The sequence below is a fragment of the Mixophyes fleayi genome, chromosome 11 (genome assembly GCF_038048845.1).
Source record: "Mixophyes fleayi isolate aMixFle1 chromosome 11, aMixFle1.hap1, whole genome shotgun sequence".
NCBI lineage: Eukaryota > Metazoa > Chordata > Amphibia > Anura > Limnodynastidae > Mixophyes > Mixophyes fleayi.
In genome coordinates this window covers 92,470,507-92,491,417 of record NC_134412.1, presented here as the reverse complement: position 1 = coordinate 92,491,417, position 20,911 = coordinate 92,470,507, and the positions used below count along the sequence as shown (strand labels likewise).

Here is a 20,911-nt window from a genome sequence, read left to right as displayed (position 1 = left end):
TATAAAATGATTTGCCAGCACATTGTTAGCAGCTAAAAGGTGACACTAGGTTGATGCGTATAAGAAGCAGCATCTATTCACAGACTCAGCAACTGGATGTACAGAGCACGGCCTCAGGCAAAGCTGACTCATTCCAAGCTCCTGGGAAGTGCAGTTAATTAGGGCAGAACAGGTGCCTGGAAGAAGTTGCTTTTTTCCTGTCTCCTAATGCAGCAGCAAGCGGTTTATATGTGGCTCTATCACACCTGTGTGTGGTCAGATAGAAGGTGTGAGTGCAGGAGTTTACATGAAGATATGGAGGCAGCAAATCTTCATCCTATCCTAGCTAGTGAAATCACTGGCAATAGATGTGCTCCATTCCTTAGTGATGTCACCTCCACATTTACAAACTGACGCTACCTGGTAATGTCCACTAAATAAGTAATCGCACACCCCACCTGCTCCTCTGTCAAACACTTTCTCCATTATAACGGATACAGGATAAAATATAGAAACAAATAAAAGTAACAAAGACTTGTCTTTGTGCCATCCTAATCATGTGCCTAGTCTGGCTGCACTATAAATACATCCCTGCAATTTGCAGTACATCTCATTACAAGGAACAGTGCTGGATTCAATCTTAAGCCCCTTTCCTACAAATAATTTATCACTGCAACTGTTTTCCATCACTTACTCGTACCACTGATGCTATCACACACGTACTGACCTACAGACGCACAGTTCCATTACTTGTATGTCATATTTACTTTTCCAGTAGCTTGGGAATTAAATTATTTTGCATTTTCTGTGGATTTGATCATCCCCAGAACATGTATAAAAGCTGCTGAATGTGGTACATGTGGATTAGATTCAAAAGATGCTTAACCTTTAGTTCAATAGTGTTTTAGAAAAGGTGGAGCACAGAGATCAATTATAGGTTCCCCTATTGTTAGACATGTAAATAAAAACACACATCTATAAAGAATAAAACACCTACTGATAATTAAATTAAGCATACAGAAGTGATACTGGGCCTATCTGCCAACATTCACTGATCCGTGTCCATTACTCCACAGTGCCCCCTTCACCCGCCACTGTATACACAGCGCCCCCTTCACCCGGCACTGTATACACAGCGCCCCCTATGCCCAAAAATACATACACAGTGCCCCCTACACCCTGCACTGTATACACAGTGCCCCCTACACCCCTGCACTGTATACATAGGGTCCTCTACACTGTATAGACAGTGCTTCCTATGCACAATAATACATACAGTGCCCCCTGCACTGTATACAGTTCCCCCTATGTCCCAAAAATACATAAACAGTGCCCCCTACACCCTGCACCACATACACTGTGCCCCCTATACCCTGTAATGTATATACAGTACCACATATGCCTAATAATATGCACAAACAGTGCCCCCTATGCCCAGCAATGGACACACAGTGCCCCCTATGCCCAGCAACGGACACACAGTGCCCCTATGCCCAGCAACAGACAGTGCCCCCTATGCCCGGTAACACACACAGTGCCCCCTATGTCCGGTAACACACACAGTGCCCCCTATGCCCAGTAACACACACAGTGCCCCCTATGCCCAGTAACACACAGTGCCCCCTATGACAATATCACAATGAAAACAGACATTTGACTGTTGACATAATCCATTAGATTTAAAGTGGAAAAGCCACAACTACTGCCGGCAATATACAGGAAATATTTTTTTAGAAACAATAAAACGAAACACAATGTTAAAAAACACGCATGCGTGACCCACCCTCAACAGATTAAGATTCCGGCGGTATAAAGTAAAAAAAAAAAAAATAATAAAATGGAACTCAATGTCAACATTCTGAATGTTTACATTTTCATTGTTGCCATTTCAATTACATCCTGTAAAGTGTTAGTTTATTTGCACAAATGCAGAAAAGAAGATATACAGGGTGTACAGGGCACATTTTACAGGGGCTCCAGTTTCACGGGATTGTCAAAAAAATGTATTACAGATTTTTAGAACTGGATCTCAGCCTTTACGGTCAGTGGGACGACGTATTTCAGAAATCTAGTTGTATTTCTTTTAGAAATGCATTAATTCATAAACAAATGGAAATAAAAAAAACCTCAAGTAGAGGCAGCCGCAGTGGCTTGTTGCCTATTATAGAAAGGAGGCTGCATTGAACAGCGCTCCAGGAGAAAAAGTTGAAATGAATGAAAGTATGTGATCTAGATGTTTTAGTGGAGTTAACTTTTACCGATGTGCATTTCCATCATGGTCCTCAAAATGTTGTGGAAAGTATCTGCATAGATGACCATCAATGAGCTGAATGTGACATGTGCCTGGCGAATAAAATATACCCCACATGCATCAGTAAAGCACAATGCTTTATGCTAGTTTAAACAAACTACCAGAATTTCCCAGAAATGGGCACTGCGACATGCCCAGTTATACACATTGTCCCAACACCAATAGAGCTGCTCTATCCCCACTAGTAGACACTGCGCCACATCCAGCTTCACACACTGCGCCATCCCCACTAGCACACACTGCGCCATGCCCAGTTTCACACCTCACACCATGCCCACTATTACACACTGCGCCATGCCAAATTTCACTCACCGCGCCCAGTTTCGCACACCGTGCCATGCCCAGTTTCACACCCCACACAATGCCCACTATTACACACGGCGCCATGCCCAGTTTCACACACTGCTACGTTACTCACTGTTATGGAAGAGACCCCATTTACTTTCATTACCAACTAACAGACAGACATTCGCGCTGGCTGCTTGCACAACTGACTCCAGTAGCCAATTCCACACCAGTGTACAGGCAGCTGGCTGGAGCTGTCCATCACATGGGTCCAGTGTCAGGCTGGGGCATGAAGGGCCCACTGGGGGGGCTGCATTGCTAGGGGCCCACCAGAGGGGGTGTGGCTAGCCATCAAAGAGGCGAGACCAGACACTAGAGGGGGAGTGGTCAGCCCTAAAAGGACAGCTAGCACCATAGTGTAGTATATTAAGAATACACACAGTCTTGACCTGCCCCTTAGATTGGACATAACAGTCACCAAACATCAGGATTGTCCGACTAGACTCATTTGAGAACATTTGACAGACTGTCCTACCTATTTCTTGTCACTTTCACCCCCTCTGGCTGCTGGTTTCTTTAGCTGCAGCTTGTCTGGATCCTGGAATGTTGGGGGCCCTATCTGAAAAAAAAAAAATGGGTACATTTACAAAATTCCAACCAGCCCCGGCATTAAATCAATAGGACTCACAATTAATACTTAGGCCTTCCTCCAACCACAACATTAAAGTAATAGTATTCCCATTTAATAAATAAACCTATTTCCCTACCCCCCAGACAGCCCAGCAATAAATTAATAGCATTAACGTATAATAAATATACCTATTTCCCACAAATATCACTGCCATTAAATAATTCATATTCACATTTAATAAATAGACCTCATGCTCCTCAAACTCCGCCCCACATTCAAATATAGCCCCTAAAATACCCCATCTTAAATAGTCCCCGCTATAAAATTAAATTGCCCCACCATCACCCCACAAACAAAATAGCATCCATTAGTAAGCCCCACCTACCACACACACATTACATTGCCACAAACCCGCTGTACCATCACACGCACATTACTGTGCCTCTTTATCACCATGCTCTGCCTCCTTTCATCACACTGCGCCCTCCATGCTGCTTCTGCCCCACCCTTCTCCTGGCCCCCCTTTATCACACTCTGCCATGCTACTTTGGCCCCCCTTTCACTCTCTGCCTTACTGCTTTGGCCCCCATTCACTCTCTGCCATGCTGCTTTGGCCCCCTTTCACTCTCCGCCATGCTGCTCTGGCCCCCCTTTCACACTCTGCCATGCTGCTCTGGCCCCCCTTTACACTCTGCCATGCTGCTTTGGCCCCCCTTCACACTCTGCCATGCTGCTTTGGCCCCCCTTCACACTCTGCCATGCTGCTTTGGCCCCCCTTCACACTCTGCCATGCTGCTTTGGCCCCCTTCTCACTCACTGCCATGCTGCCTTTACTCCCTCTTGCTTCCTTTTCTATCGGCTTCTTTCTTCTCTTCTTCTGTCTTCTCTCTTCATTAATCCTCACTCAACGTTGGACGTGATGACGTCACGTCCGACAATCAGTACGAACAGAGCAGAGAGGAGTCAGGGAGCGCCGCGGTCACGTGAGTATTTTTTTAACATTTACATTTATTTGTTTTAAATGTACCCGCTTCCCCCATCAACAAAGAGGGGAGCAATCAGGGTCGGGGCCTACCAGGGGATAGCCCGGCACCCCGGTGGCCCAGTTCAACCCTGTATGGGTCACCAAGACATTTAGAGTGGGCTCCAATGAAACAAGTTTTATACCACATTCTCTAACCATTGCATTCATTAATAACATATTTAGTTTGTATAGAACCACCTAAGCGATGCACCACACAGCTGAAACACAGACATCATTTGTGTCAGCAACTGAAAACAGTTAAGAAAATCTGCAAAAAAAGGAGCTTTGGGATAAATGGGGAGTAGGGAACGTTACACGTATGCCAGTAACGTCTCTTAGAGATGTCACTGACACACCTGTAACGTTCTGAGGCGAAGACTCAGAATGTTACACGTGTACTAGTAACGTCTCTTAGACTCAGAACGTTACACGTGTAGTAGTAACGTCTCTAAGAATCGGAATGTTACACGTGTAAAACTAGCGCCTGGTGAAAGGAAGAGAATAGACCTGTCTGCACAATACATACACATGGAAGGGGAGTTGTGATGACGTTAGCAGATTGAAGGGTCACATTACTTTGCATTAGCAAAACAAGCATTGTTTTTGTCGCATTCAGCAGAGCGTTAATAAGGGCCGGGCTTATAAAAAAAATCACACTAGCACCAGGCTGAATCCGTCAGCTAACTAGTTTCCTGTCTAATATTAATATGTTTAAAGTGTGAGATGAGCTGAAAGAAAACGTTTGTAGTGCAGACAATAGTCATATTAAATAATTAGGTAGAGGGAATACAGCGCTAGTTACATGGCCAGAAACCTCTATAGTCCAAGATGTAAGCAGCCAGGCATCTCCTGCACTAGATGCCAATAGTGTCCTAATGATGCCACATACGAGACATAGGGGGCATGTAAAACCAGAAATGTGGGATTTCAGTACATACCACACAGTAAATCTAGAAGTTCATGGCCCATTCAAAAGTTGTGGGGCACTATTATTATATAGCCTTTGTTTCTAAAGCGTCACATTGTACACAGTGCTATGTAGTTTAGGACTATGGATAATCTTGCACCTTTTGAAGAGTAAAATCCTTCTTTGAGAATAAGGCCTTTTACAACATTTACCAACTTTCTTGTTCCTCCCAAAATACTGCTCAGGTTAACCTTTAATTACACCTTATATACCCTGTGACAGTAATGGATAGGGCTGTGTATTTCAAGGGCCATAACTTTAAACTTTTATTATTTTTTATTAAAATAGTTTTACAATGACCTCTGCGCTCACTCAGCACCTGACCCATGTTTGGACACAGCCTTGCGTTTAAAAACCCGCGTGTGGAACTTGAGCGTAGTTCCGCCTATACTCCAATTAACGCGGATCTCAAGTTAAATTTAGATTTGAAGCTCTGTTAAATACGCTCCGCCAAAATGTTACCTGACGTACGTAGACAGAACAGATAAAAAAAATAAATTATAAACTAAAAATGACCAACTCTTAACAGCATAAACATTAATAAAAATATGGATTTCAATTTTCTTTAATTTACATTAAATACATAAATTAAGATGCTTTTAATAATGCGTACTAAACATACGAGTTTAAATAGTAAATCTTTCTTGCATACACCTGTTCTGTGCTAGGTAGTGACACGCATACATGTAGTGACACGCATACACCTGTTCTGTGCTAGGTAGTGACACGCATACATGTAGTGACACGCATACACCTGTTCTGTGCTAGGTAGTGACACGCATACACCTGTTCTGTGCTAGGTAGTGACACGCATACATGTAGTGACACGCATACACCTGTTCTGTGCTAGGTAGTGACACGCATACATGTAGTGACACGCATACACCTGTTCTGTGCTAGGTAGTGACACGCATACATGTAGTGACACGCATACACCTGTTCTGTGCTAGGTAGTGACACGCATACATGTAGTGACACGCATACACCTGTTCTGTGCTAGGTAGTGACACGCATACATGTAGTTTTTAATACAAAGACTATGCCATATCAAGTCATCACCACCAGTCGATACTTACACCTGCCCGGTGGCTGGTGCAAGTGATACGGCATAAGTCAAGCGTACTTTTGAGAAACCCAGGACTTGAATTGTCCACATCTGCCTTGGCACGCCCTCACTGTACATTACCAACGTTCATCCGCCCGTTTCCTCCCTCAATCCGCCTCTCAAGTCATAGGCAGTCGTGTCATCTGTGTTCAAATATGAACTGCAGGCAATTCCGATCATTGGGATAAAGGTCAGTTTCTGGGCATGGGCAGAGCTATTTCACGCAAGATACGGTACGCAAAGGGACTTATGTTTCAATATGAAACAGACCCTAAATGTTCTTCCATGTCTGATCTGTGTGCGCTCCATGTGGAACTCCACATGGGACAAAAATGTCTGAGAGTCCTTAAAATTGTAACAAAAATCTATGTCCAAGATGCATAGCTAAAAGAGAATCTAAGCTTATAAACTGCATAAACCCTTGTTTTTGTTTTGTTTTTTTCTGTTCTTGAAACATTACAGTAGTGTCATGCAGTTTTTCAGAACAATCGATGTCAAAGAGGTAAGATATTGTTACATAAAGATACCAGTAGTGTAAAGCGCACAATAAGACAGTGTCCTTCATAAGTAATTAGAATATACTGCTAGTTTGCACACACGTACAAAACGTGTATAAATATATATATATATATATATATATATATATATATATATATTGGGACATCGACACAATTCTCATATTTTGGGCTCTATACACCACCACAATGGATTTGAAATAAACTAAGATGTGCTTTAACTGCAGACTTTCAGCTTTAATTTGAGGGTATTTACATCCAAATCAGGTGAACGGTGTAGGAATTACACATCTTGTTAGTTTAATTTCAAATCCATTGTGGTGGTGTATAGAGCCCAAAATATAAGAATTGTGTCGATGTCCCAATATTTATGGACTTGACTGTACATACATATACAAGAAATTTCTGCAACATCCAACCTGTTGTCTACGTCAACAAACTGTCCTGGTCTACAGAGAACAAATGTTCGTCAGACCTTATTTCCAATATCTTCATTTCTGACAAGATCCTGCAATTCTTACCTGTACAGTGGCAATAAAAAGTACAAATGATTCACTCCCTTTTTACATTTTTTACATGCACATATTATACAACTCATATGTAAGTTTATACTCTAAACTCTCATTTTATTTTACCAGTTTGCTGAATATTTTGTCATTTTTTATTAGTTGTTTATTACCTGTAGGCACTCTACTTTTTGTATATTAAATCTAAAAATGTAACAAATGATGTCCTTATTGCTCTTAACAAATTCACTGTCTATTTAGAAGAGTTAGATTGCTTGGCTGTGTTAACCCTTTAAATACCAGTGTGGGAAGTGTTAACGCTTATAGCTATCAGAGCGCAAAGTGTGAGCAACTTGGTAATTAATTCATAGGTTTGCTCTGGGCCTTATACATAGCTGGTGGCAGTTGTAAAGAGGTGTGGAAGTGTGGGCCTGTGTTGGGAAAGGGATAAGTTAAATCTGCAGTATAAGGGATAGGTGAGAGTGAGATTAAGACCTTTGGCCTCTCCCAATGGACCTCATCTCACACCCACTGTGATGGGCACTCCCTTGACCTTGTTCGTCTCCAGCTACTGCTGCGTCTCTAGCTTCTCCAATTTAGCCTTTAGACTCTCAGACTACAACCTCCATTCCTTCCTTACCTCATGCCCTTCCCCCTGTACCCAAATACACACTTACACAATGAAACCTAAGTACTCTTAACCCAATCCACTTCTCATTTTTAATAAAACGACTATTTTCTCCAATGACTGCATTGTCCTGTCCTAATCAGGCTGTCTCTTTCTATAACAAAACACTCACTTCAGCCCTAGACAATGCAGCTCCAGCTACTACATATAGTCTCCAATGATCCAAACCCCAGCCTTGGCCCAACAAACAGACCCGCTACCTACAAAAGTGCTCCCACACAGCAGAGTGCCACTGGAGAAAATCTCAATTGTCCAACAAACATTCTTCAAATCTCTAATATCCACCCAGTCTTCTAACCCACGTCACCCGTTTTCCACCTTCAACTCACTTCTCTGCACCTCCTCCTCCTCCTTCCTCACTGCCCATGATTTTTCCACCTATTTCAAAGACAAAATTGACACCATTCGACAAGATATTTCCTCATGCCAAATTCCACTCACTCCACCCATCTTTACCTACACTCCCCAATCCACCCTTAATTCATTCTATTCAGTAAGATGAAGTCTTTGCACTCATCTTATCGTCTCACCCTACAACCTGTCCACTCAACCCTATTCCCTCCCAACTACTCCACTCCCTTCTCCTCCACTACATGCCCGTGTCTAACTCACCTCTTCAACCTGTCTCTTTCCACTGGCACATTTCCATCCCCCTTTAAAGATGCGCTCATCTCACCTATTCTAAAGAAACAGTCTCTCGATCCAGCCTCTCTCTCCAACTACTGCCCTATTTCTCTTCTCCCCTTTGTACACTAATCGCTCAAGTAGTTTGAAGGCAAACGCCTGTCTCACTTTCTCTACTCTCATTCCAATCTCGACTCTCTGTAATCAGGCTTCTGACCCTAACATTCCACTGGAACTGCTCTCACAGAAGTGAGCAATGATCTACTAACTGCAAAATCTAATTGTAAGTTCTCTATACTCTATATTCTCCTGGACCTCTCTGCTGCTTTTGATACTGTTGATCACTCTCTTCTCCTACACACCCTTCACCTCCACTGGCCTTTGTGACACAGTTGTTTCCTGGTTCACTTCCTACCTATTGAACTGCTCCTTTAGTGTTTCTACCTCTGGCACATTCTCCCCTCCACTCCCACCATCTCTGGGGGGGCCACAAGGCTCTGTTCTTGGCCCTTTACTTTTTTCATTGTACACCTCTTTTCTTGGGGCAAAATTTCGCTCATTCGGCCTCCAAATACCACCGCTACGCTGATGTCCATAGATTGTAAGCCTGCGAGCAGGGCCTTCTAACCTCTTTGTCTGTTTTACACAGTTTTTTAATTAGCTTATTATGTCTGTCCCCAATTGAAAAGTGCTACAGAATATGTTGGCGCTATATAAATAAATGATGATGATGATGATACCCAAATCTATCTCTCTTCCCCTGATCTCTCTCCTTCTGTACCATCTCGTGTAACCAACTGTCTTGCTGCTCTCTCCACATGGATGTCCCAACAATACCTATAGCTTAAAAGGTCCAAAACAGACCTTATTATCTTCTCTCCTGCCAGAGTCACCACCTGCCCTCAAATCTCCCTCACTGTCAATAAAACCACAATTTCTTCAGTCTCCCAAGCCTGCTGTCGTGGTGTCACACTTGACTCCGCCTTCTGCTTATACCTTACATTCAGACTCTCTCCCAGTCCTGTCGACTCTACCTTAAAAACATTGCCAAAATACGCCCTTTTCTTACTCAACATGCTACCAAAACTCTTATTCATTCTCTCATCTCTCGTCTTGACTATTGCAAACTCCTGCTATCTGGCATTCCTGACACCCATATAGCCACACTTCAATCCATCCTAAATGCTGCTGCAAGAATGATATTCCCCTCCCACCACTCCATATCTGCTGCACAACTTTGCAAATCCCTACACTGGCTCCCTATGTCCTCCAGAATCAAATTCAAATTGCTCACTCTTACCTACAAAGCCCTCAACAACACCACCCCTGCATACATCTCAAATCAAAATACTCTACCTCCCGCCCTCTTAGATCCATCTCTGGCCTGCGCCTTGTCTCATCTCGGATACCCACCTCTCACTCCCGCCTTCAAGACTTCTCCCATGCTGCTCCCCACTTGAAATTCGTGGAATTCCCTACCACAATCAATCAGACTTTCCCACAGCCTTTAAATTTTAGATGCTCTTTGAAAACCCATCTCTTTTGTAGAGGTGATCTTATCCTTGATAACACTATTCACACTAATGCACTCTCACAACTATTCCAATCTCCACTCTGAAACACATTTGCTCCTCGTTTCAGCTGTGACCTCTGCCACTTAGAATGTAAGATCTCTAATGAGCAGGGTCCTTCATAACCTTTGTTTTTATGTCTGCATTTATTTGCTCTACCTTGTATGTCCCTGTTTTATGTATGTACTGTTAACCCTAATATATGGCATTGCGGAACACTGTAGCGCCTTACAAATCCACAATAATAATCCTGTGTCTTCCTTTACAGTAAACTTCCAAGTCACGAGTGCGCAGAATGAGGTTTGTGACAGGTAAAGGTGATCAGGACTAGTGTCCAGATGAGAGAGGTGATATATTGTTTTACTGTTTGAATATATAATAATATATTAGATCAGGGAGCCGGCAGAGGCTGCTATCCCAGAAAGCATGTTGAAGACTCTCGTACTAAGTGGAGGAAGATTCTATGGTCAACTGAGTGTCCACGTCAAAATCCCATTAGACTTACAGCTGTAATTGTAGCTAAAGGGGTTTCTGTCAACTATTAAAATGCAGGGGGGTGATTAGAATTATAGTTTGTTTTTTTATTTGCATCTAAAGTTTTTTTGATAACTTGACGCTACAGAGCATTTTGTATTGATATGGTAAGGATTCTTGAATAAAGCTATTTTGATTCCTTGATGAAAACAAAATATGAAAAATGGCAAAGGGGGGGAACACTTTTAATAGCCACAGTATATATGCGAACACTGCTTGTATTTATTTAATTGAAATAAATACAAGCAGCACAATTTTATTTTATGTAGAATTTTACAAGGCATAGCTTTGTTTATGCTGGAATATATTTAATAATTAAGACTTACAAACGTGCAGATCAAACAGTAGAAAATGCATATTATTAAAAGGCAAATACAACAGAACCGGATGAATAATAAGCAAATCACTGGATGACAATGTGCTTCATGAAGCAGATGAAGAGATTGTTCTCTGCACACACCTGGGGCGAGATGCAGATCTGTTTAAATCATTCTACGCTTTCTATAGGAGGACAGTCTCTGTCCCAGATGAGGACTATTACATAAGAACAGACTTTGGACTTCTAGTGGGCATGGCATCGAAGATGGCCGCTTATTAGGTCAGCTACGGCTTGAGTTAAATCATCCATTGACATTTTGTGACTTCAACAAACTGCACTGACTTACAAAACCCATATTTCAATGCAAAATAAGGTCGTGGCCACAGAAATACCAACATTATTGATAATTGTAGTTGGCAACATCCTTGGAGTCTAGCCCCGAGATTTAGGGCCTACATGACCCCTGTTTCTCTATAGACCGACATGATACACCGCTGTGGACCTAACACTAATACTGTGCATAATCATCAAGATTATCTGCATAAATAAATGATGATGATGATGATGCTACTGACTGCTGATGTATGTGGCTATAGAGTAAAACCTAATTTATGCTTATCTGGCTCCCATATGACCTACCATCTTCAGAAGACAAATCACCGACCTCCCTCCAGATTACTCTCCCCTTTCTGGGAGCATATCTATATCTTGAAGAATCCCCACCATCTTTCAGAAATTCTATCTGCATTTCACATGCATCACTCTAACCTGTAAAGCTACTACCCCAGATCTATAACTCAGGACAAAACACTTAGGGAAGCCAAACGATTACCAACCCAGAGAGAACGTCTTTAAGCCGTCTAACGCCTCTATAATGAACATGCACAAATCACCAAATTCGACGAATTCACAAGTGCATACTCCAAAATTGTACAGAACATTAGTACACCTACCTTGCTCTAAGTTTTCCAGAAAATAGATTGCATCAGATCTTCTTATCCAAATTTTAATGAAGGCTACACTACAGTCAGTCATTCAAAAACCCAACAAAGATCTTGAGCTATTGCATCATACCGTTGAACAGTCTATATCCCTATAAAACACAGATGAGGACTGTTACATGAGAATAGTCTTTATTCCTATAAAACACAGATGAGGACTATTACATGAGAATAGTCTTTATTCCTATAAAACACAGATGAGGACTATTACATGAGAATAGTCTATATTCCTATAAAACACAGATGAGGACTATTACATGAGAATAGTCTATATTCCTATAAAACACAGATGAGGACTATTACATGAGAATAGTCTATATTCCTATAAAACACAGATGAGGACTATTACATGAGAATAGTCTATATTCCTATAAAACACAGATGAGGACTATTACATGAGAATAGTCTATATTCCTATAAAACACAGATGAGGACTATTACATGAGAATAGTTTATATTCCTATAAAACACAGATGAGGACTATTACATGAGAATAGTCTATATTCCTATAAAACACAAATGAGGACTACTACATAAGAATAGTCAATATTCCTATAAAACACAGATGAGGACTTTTGCAAGAAAATACTATCTGTCCCTATTATTAACCTTTATTTATAGGGTGCCACAAGGTTCCCACAGCACCATACGGAAAAAAAATAATAGACCATACAGAGTAAAAAACAGTACAGAACTATAAACGAATAATACTAGGACTCCAAAAGCTCTAAGCATAGCTAGAACAGTGAAATTGGAGCAGAAGAATAGATATAGAAATAGGATATAGAAACACTCCTGCTCGCTCCCTGCGCTCAGCCAATGATCGCCGACTCTCCTCCACTCTTATCACCTCTTCCCACTCCAGAATCCAAGACTTTTCCCGTGCAGCCCCCCTTCACTGGAATGACCTCCCTCGTTCCATCCGTCTCTCTCCTACTCTGTGCTCCTTCAAACGTGCACTGAAAACCCACCTCTTACTTAAAGCCTACCAACCATCCACATAACCCCTTCACCTCCACTCGCTCTCCCTTTGCCTCTTCTGGCTCCCCTTGTGTCTTTCTGTTTTCCCTCCCTTAGGATGTAAGCTCAAATGAGCCGGGCCCTCTTCCCTACTGTCTCCTCACCTGTTCTTCTGCTCCATGTTTATTGCTTTAACTTGCCTGGAGTTTCTGAAATACTGGTATTTTTGTTTATTGTTTTGTGCTGTTCCACCCTGTATAGTGTACTGTTTGTATGATGTACGGCGCCGCGGAAACCTTGTGGCGCCCAACAAATAAAGGATAATAATAATAATACATCCTAAAGGGAGGGCAAAGAGCGACTATGAAACACAGATGAGGACGCTTTCATAAGAATAGTCTCTATCCCTCTAAAACACGTATGATGACTGTTACATGAGAACAGTCCCTATTCTTATAAAACACGTATGAGGACTGTTACACGAGAACAGTCTCTATTCTTATAGAACACGTAGGAGGACTGTTACACGAGAACAGTCCCTATTCTTATAAAACACATATGACTGTTACACGAGAACAGTCCCTATTCTTATAAAACACGTATGAGGACTGTTACATGAGAACAGTCTCTATCCCTATAAAACACATATGAGGACTGTTACACAAGAACAGTGCCTATTCTTATAAAACACGTATGAGGATTGTTACATGAGAACAGTCTATATCCCGTTAAAACACAGATGAGGACTACCACATAAGAATAATTAATATCCCTACAAAACACAGATGAGGACTATTACATGACAATAGTCTATAGCTCTATAAAACATAGATGAGGACTATTACATGATGGTAGTCTATGTCTACACTAAACACAAATAATGACTTTTAAAAGAGGATTGCCTTTAAATATTCATGTTATTTTGCAGAAAGGTCAGTTTTAAGGTACAGACATTTCTGATGCACTCAAGATTTTTATTATTGCTGGCCCTGAATAAAACACAACTCATTTGAACTTGTGCAGGATGCAATTGCATCTATCCACATTGTTTCTGTCAAGGGACAATGTAAATGAGCAATTCTGCCAGGTAAATAATCCCCAAAAAAAAAGTGTGTATGGAAAACCTCTTTATGGGACTATCAAGTCTTCCCTAAGAACAACTACAAATAACATTCAAAAAAGTGTGTGTAAAAGTACCTTAGCGTGGAAAAACCTGAGATTTGCTCTGCAGCTGACCACACGCTATTGTTCTCTGTTATCAATCATTTCAAAAAAAGAGGCTGTCTGCAGAGTCTCTGTGGTATTACTAAGAAGTAGTCTGCTGTGCTGCTGTGTACAGGAAAATATACAAATCATCGCTTTACCTCATTTTAATCTCTTCATTTCTTATATTGTGGAACCGTTAGCGTTTATGCAGATAAGCCTAATTTAGACACGTGATGCAGGTGTCCCAGTGTATGTTCACGGATAAGGAACTGAACAGTTTTGTCCCATTTTCCATCCAGTAACAAATAGTTGCTGAGTGGAAAACAAGCAGACACCTCTCAGCCCTGCATCCACACTCACGAGCATAACGGGGCGCAGTGTCTAAATGACGCTCATCTAACATCTTTGATTGCTGAAAGGAAGTTGCATGAAAATAACTACACCAGAATTTCACAAATTGAAATGTTCAAAGTCTGCTGAAATTTTAAGAAAGACTTTACACAGTGTCCACTGTTCCGTACTACCAAGTATAATCTCTGCACAAAGGTGCTTTAATATGTGCTAATTCCATTATAGGTCACCCTCCTTAGACATCCCTGCAATAAGACCAGTTCTGGTATGAGTTTTAAGCTGGCTTTATAAAAAGAGGGATAACTGTGCATAAAAGGTGAATTTTGCGCCGACATTACTGTGCGACAATTCAATATCTGTAATAAATCCATAAGAACTCTTCAGAACATTTAGAAATGACAAAAAGTACTTTACAAAGTACATGGCGGCCACGTGGCTTGGTTTCACCTGTGACAGACGTGGAAACGCACCAGGGATTTTACTAGCCTGAGGTTTCGGCAGTTCTAGACTTCATGCAGTGCCTTAGAAGCGACAAGCATAGTTACACATAAGGAGCAGGAGGAAGGGGGCAGTGTATTTTATGGGGCACAGGCACATGAGAAGGGCTGCAGTCCTCTCAGACACATGGATCATTCTGAGGAAGAAGTCACTTACGCACAAGGAGCTGAGCAGCATTTCCATCCTACCTTTGCCGTAACCACATCAGCCGGTTCCATGCTGTGCATCCGGCCTATCAGTAAACAACCATTTGAGAGAGAGGAGTATCAGGAAAGCAAGTCATGATCTAAACTTCAGTGACACATCTAACTGTGGGTACGATATTCACCTCTTAATTACATTATGTAGCAGAGCTCCTTACAGTGACTAGGACGAAGAGCTTGGTAATTCATCTGTGTGTATGATAGTCACCTCTTCATTACATTATGCAGCAGAGTTCCTTACAGTGACCGTAGGAGGAAGAGATTAGTTATCATATATGTGTGGAATTCATTGCAGTGTATAGCAGAGCTCCTAACAATAACTATATGAGGTGCTCCTTCATGTTTGTGTGTTTGCTATTCACCTTCTCATTATCTTGTATAGCAGAAACTTTCACAGTGATTTTAGAAGGAAGCAGCCAGCAATCATGGAGAATATCCTCGTTCAGCAGTGCTCCTCAAAGTGACTGTAGGAGGAGGAGGATGCGCTTAGTGATCATGTTTGTGGATATGACATTCTCCTCATTATCGTGTGGGGCACCACTCCTCATAGTGACTATACGAGGAGATACTTGGTGATCTTGTCTAAATGTACTATATTCTCTTCCTCATTACCTTGTATGGCAAAGTGATTGTAGGAGGAAGTGCTTGGTGACGTGTGTGTGATATTCTCCTAATTACCGTGGGCAGCACTGCTCCACACAGTGACTGTAGGAGAAAGCACTTCATGTGTTTTTTTTTACATACAGTTTTCACATGTTTCTGCCTTAATATGCCCTGCTCTGTAATAGTCTACAAATCACACTGTCCTGGGAAGAGAAGCCAGTGTAAGTCCTACCATGGTGATAGAAAGGTCTGAAATCTCCTCCTTCATATGTCTATGATGCCCAATACAGAGACGCCTCTATGTGAGTTAATATCCACTACCAAAATACCCAGAATCCACCTAATTGGAGCAGTAACATGCCGCAGATGGGACCCTACAAGACCTTTCACATATTACAGGGCTTATTTATTGGACTGGTCATTCAGGTGTAAGCTTTTATTGTCTAAACCAGTGGATCACAAACTTTTTCAGTTCAAGGCACCGTTAGGGTCTCCGTAATTTTTTCAAGGCACCCCTAAGCCAAAATAATTACCAAGTAGTCCCCCGCTTTGCTTACCACTGGTCCTGGCTGAGGCAACCCCTGAGAGATTGCCGAGGCACCCAAGGGAGCCTAGGTGCACAGTTTGGGAACCACTGGTCTAAACCATGCTTGAAACTAGACAACTAGAATCTGATTGGCTGCTATTGGGTTACAGCAGAGTTGTGTAGATTGTACTTTATAAACTTAATAAGTATACATTACAAGGAAGTAACTTGGCTGATCATCTACATATGTCAATTCAATCAAGTGACATTTAAGATAGGGCCTTAAAAGGTTCAGAGGAGCTTCGATTAGATCATAAAGGGGACAAAGAGGATGTAGCAGAGTTATGTCACGGGTTAGAAGGTGAAGCAGCGCAGTATACAGAAGCGATGATGATGGATATCAAATTAAATGTAAAGCTTATACTGGACTGTAACAAATGGATGATTTAGTAAGAGAGATCATAAAGGAACAGACATGCATACATCTTCAATAATTCTGTGTTCTTTGTGTTGGAGGCAGCATTGCTTTGTAAAAAAAAGGGCAATGTCGCCATCACTGTCTATAGAGAGCTTTCCATGTTCTGCTCTTAAAAGCCACATTTAGCTCAAACATCCATCCAAGGCAAGTGTTCACATATAAAAGACGTAAAGAGTAACTATGCCATGTCAGCAGATCAGTGCCGGGTGGTGTTAAAGGAAATCGCTGAGACTCAACATGAAATGTAACTCATTATTACCTATTGTGTTGTGACATTGCTGCTCACCTTTCCTTTGTTCGTTTCATACAGCAAAATGCCATAGTGTAGTCTGCAAACATTTCTTTAAGCAATATGTGCACCCTTATTTATATTACCGAGAATGTGAAATAAAAATAATATATATAATTTAACTTTGACAAAAACATGTTTCAGTTAAAGTGATATTAAGGGATATAATGGTAATGTTTGCCTTGGAAAGCACACATAAAAGGAAGGACAGTCCACTATAACTGGCTTTGTGCTGCGATACATTTTATCTGAATGCTTCTTGTTCCATTTCAGTGCATCTGACGTGCGTCGACGCCATTGAAAACTTCATCTGTGAGCGCATTGTAAATGTAATGAGATGCGTTTCCCATGTGCATTAAGTTTGTAAAAGATAATTTTGTGTTGTCACAGATGCATCTTTTAAAAACGCATGCTGAACACACTTGTATACACATAAAACAAATGCAGTCTATATGTGTTTTAATATGCTTTAAAAATGCATTTCAAATGCTAGTGGGTATGAATGTGTTACTATTGGTAAGTTTAGGTCTCAGGGGTGGTAATCATGGACACATGGTAATGATGGCACAATGGTCAGCATGGAGGCGTGCCATGTATAAGGCGGGCAGTGCCATTGTAAGCTAAGAGACACTGCTGATAAACGGATCAGGGTAATGGGAGATTGCTGGGATAGTAATGGGTGTGTAGGGAGAGTAGGAGAGTAGTGTGAGATGGATGCTGGAGGAGAGGTCACCGTACACGCTGGGTGTTGGTCAGGGGGTTTTGGTGCAGAGGTCACAGGTATGAGACAATTACTCTGTGGCACAGAACAGTGTGGGGGAAAGAGGAGGGGGTCACATATGCATCTACAAGCAGAAAGCTGAATCTGAAAATGCAAATTCTATCCAGCACACTCACCTTAAGCCTCACTCCCAAACACAGGAACTTATTACTACAGCCTGTCAGGGATTTGCTCCCATTCTGACAGTGTGGCTGCTCCGCTCATCTGCAGCAGCTGCTCAACCTTCCTGAAAGCCGCACGGCTATTGGATGCTGTCAGTGACTTCACCCAGCCACATTCATCACTGTATACTCCATGTCCCCGGCACTGGGAATGCAGATCTGCCTTTGGCCTAGTTACACTGAAATCAATAGATGCCCAGAGACGACCTACAGCAGGATGACGGGTACCGAGGAGGAGAATGTGCTGTGAATAGGACTCGGAATCTGCTTACTGGGCTCTCACAGAAATGCATGTTCAGCAGTCGGGATGCAGAAGGACCTCTCTAGTGATGTCTCTCTTATAAGACATCATATGACCGAGCTCAGAACACGATACAATACTTTACACATCCTTTTTATGCTGCACTTACACACGTTCAGCAGGAGAAGTCACTTCTATACCTGTCAGAGAGATAAGTAGTAATGACTGAATACAGCAGTGATGTGGTAAGACATCTGCAGAGATGGAGTCAGCAGTGTATTTCTGTGTCTTACATGTCAGTCAACTTTCCTTTCCGGTGAATGAGGCTGGTAACACGGCAGACTGATGGACAGTGCTCCCACTTCTATCAAGGAAGTATGCCCTCCACCTCTAGACTGTAAGTTCTTAGGGGCAGGTCCCTCTCTACTGCCTGTGTCACGTAGGCAACCCCTGCATCAACCTTTTATGTGTGAATTGTGTTTTGTATGATTTGTAGTCATGTCCTGTCCAACGCTGTGCAGAAGTGTAGCGCCTTACATTAAACCATGATAATGATGATGATATTTGTTCAACAAGCTTCACCTAAGGATGGCAAAACCAGCACATAAGACAAATAAATTCAAGATTTGGATAAATAAAATGACAGATTATCATCAAGGGGTCACCGCTGGCGAGATCCGATATAAGAGTCCACTGCAATACTTGTTCCATTATAACCATCTAAGGATGGCGATGAGTAAAATGAAAAAAAATTATACTTTGAATTAAAGAATTAAAAATATTTTTTCTGTTTTTTAAATATTTTATTTTTAAAGAAAATATTTTTAATCAATTTATTAAAAAAAAAAGAATTTAAGATTTTTTTATTCAATGTGGAAGTCTGGGTCCTCAGTACCACTGTGCAATGTGTGAACTGGGGAGAAGTTTTCCTCACCCCTGTTTGGAGCCTATTTTGGCACTTTTTGGGTTGGTCACAATCCAACATCAATATCAGTCATTCGTATATACCGTACCTACATAGGTTTATACCTATTTCTTTCTTTCTTCTTTTTTTTTTTTAAGATAACTTTGAATTTGCAGAAAACGACATTAGTTTGCTTATACCTCCTGACATGGCAAAGAAAATCTATCCAAACTAACCAGGTTTAATTAATAAAATTGCAAGAAAGTGACCAAAAAGCAGATTTTATTTTACTAAATACCAACAAGAAAAACTATGTAGTTTTTGTTCAGCCACCGATGCACCTTTCCAAAACAACAAAGATCAGGATTCTACATACATAAAACTACACTTAAAGTGATCAGGCTTTCTTCTTCTTTGTCAGTTGGAATAAAATGCATAAAATGTATAGAAATAATTGCAGCTGAGCCAATGTACATCTACCGATAACAAGAAAGAAAAATAAAATGTCAGCAAATACAGCCCAGCACTTACATGATACTACCAGAAATATCTGTAAAGGTCCATTTCACGTGTTAAGTCACTGACAAGGATCAGTAGATACAATACAATGTTAGCAGCTACGTACAACAAGCAGACTTTATTCTAGAAGATTTTCTTTAACGTATTGTAACTCTAAATCGATGCATATTGTTGTCCTAATAATATAACATACAAAGCATGCATGCCACTACCCAAGCACCCACTTACCACATTACAAATGTCTAAAATGTTCCACTTTCTGTAGCTTCCCTACCCAGAAATAGGAGTTATCGCTACTTCCTTTGCATATACCTTTAAAATCATAGCTATATTTAACACTTACAGTAACGCCAACTAAACTAGAACTGTGGCAACGTCCTGTATTAACATAGAGATGTAGGTTTAATAGCTTGGCATAAATATCTAACTGCATAATGAATATTGAAAGGCTCACTGTAATAAATGCACATATGCTGCAGACAGTGTGAAACATTATGTTCCCAGCTATTTGATCTGGTGAAAAAACTCACCACAGTGAAAATCAGAAAGGCTGTAGATGAGCTGATTTATAACTCTATCCGAGGCAAACTTTCATACAAATATGGCTGCATGCAATGAGCAACTCCTAAACGATTTTCTGATTCAATAAATCAGTTCACTGCTGTTCACGATCCACTATAACTTTTTTGTTAGTTAAAATAGATCTTTTATTAATATTAAATCATGTCAGATAACAGTTTGTTTAGCAATGATCTCTGTGCGAGGTGCTATTTCTCCTACGTTCACATATGAAGAACAGGAGCAGAGGGGAGACTGACAGAAGGCCAGTAATGTGACCGTGGCCTCATACATGACCCCAATCTCCTCCCCAATGACGTAGCTTCAAGGATTTCCACGGTCTTTTGAGTGTAAGTTCCCAACCTTTCATGCTATAGAGGCCCGCAGTGTAGGGATGGAGAGAGCTGGCTGTAGCCTGATGTGGCAGCGCAGTGAGATTACTCTTGTAATGATGAAATGTCTTTGCGCTACGCACACAATGTTTCTTGGTTACTGATCTAGGAAGAGGAGTGTAAGCATCATTGGCCTGGTCACTGATGTACAGCATAAGCACCTCATGAACATTCATCAGTA

At 41.3% G+C, this 20,911-nt stretch overlaps 1 protein-coding gene across 6 annotated transcripts in view; it reads right to left on the bottom strand.

The window, feature by feature from the left end:
• Positions 1-20,911, bottom strand: part of GRAMD1B (GRAM domain containing 1B) — a 301,019-nt gene that overhangs the window by 73,625 nt on the left and 206,483 nt on the right. The window contains exon 1 of one of the 6 annotated variants that reach the window (XM_075190319.1): positions 18,072-18,087. The exons of the other annotated variants lie outside the window; for them this stretch is intronic. The gene's annotated coding sequence lies outside the window, so the exon portion shown is untranslated. Of the gene's footprint in view, positions 1-18,071; positions 18,088-20,911 lie in introns of those variants that run through there. 6 annotated transcript variants of the gene reach the window in all.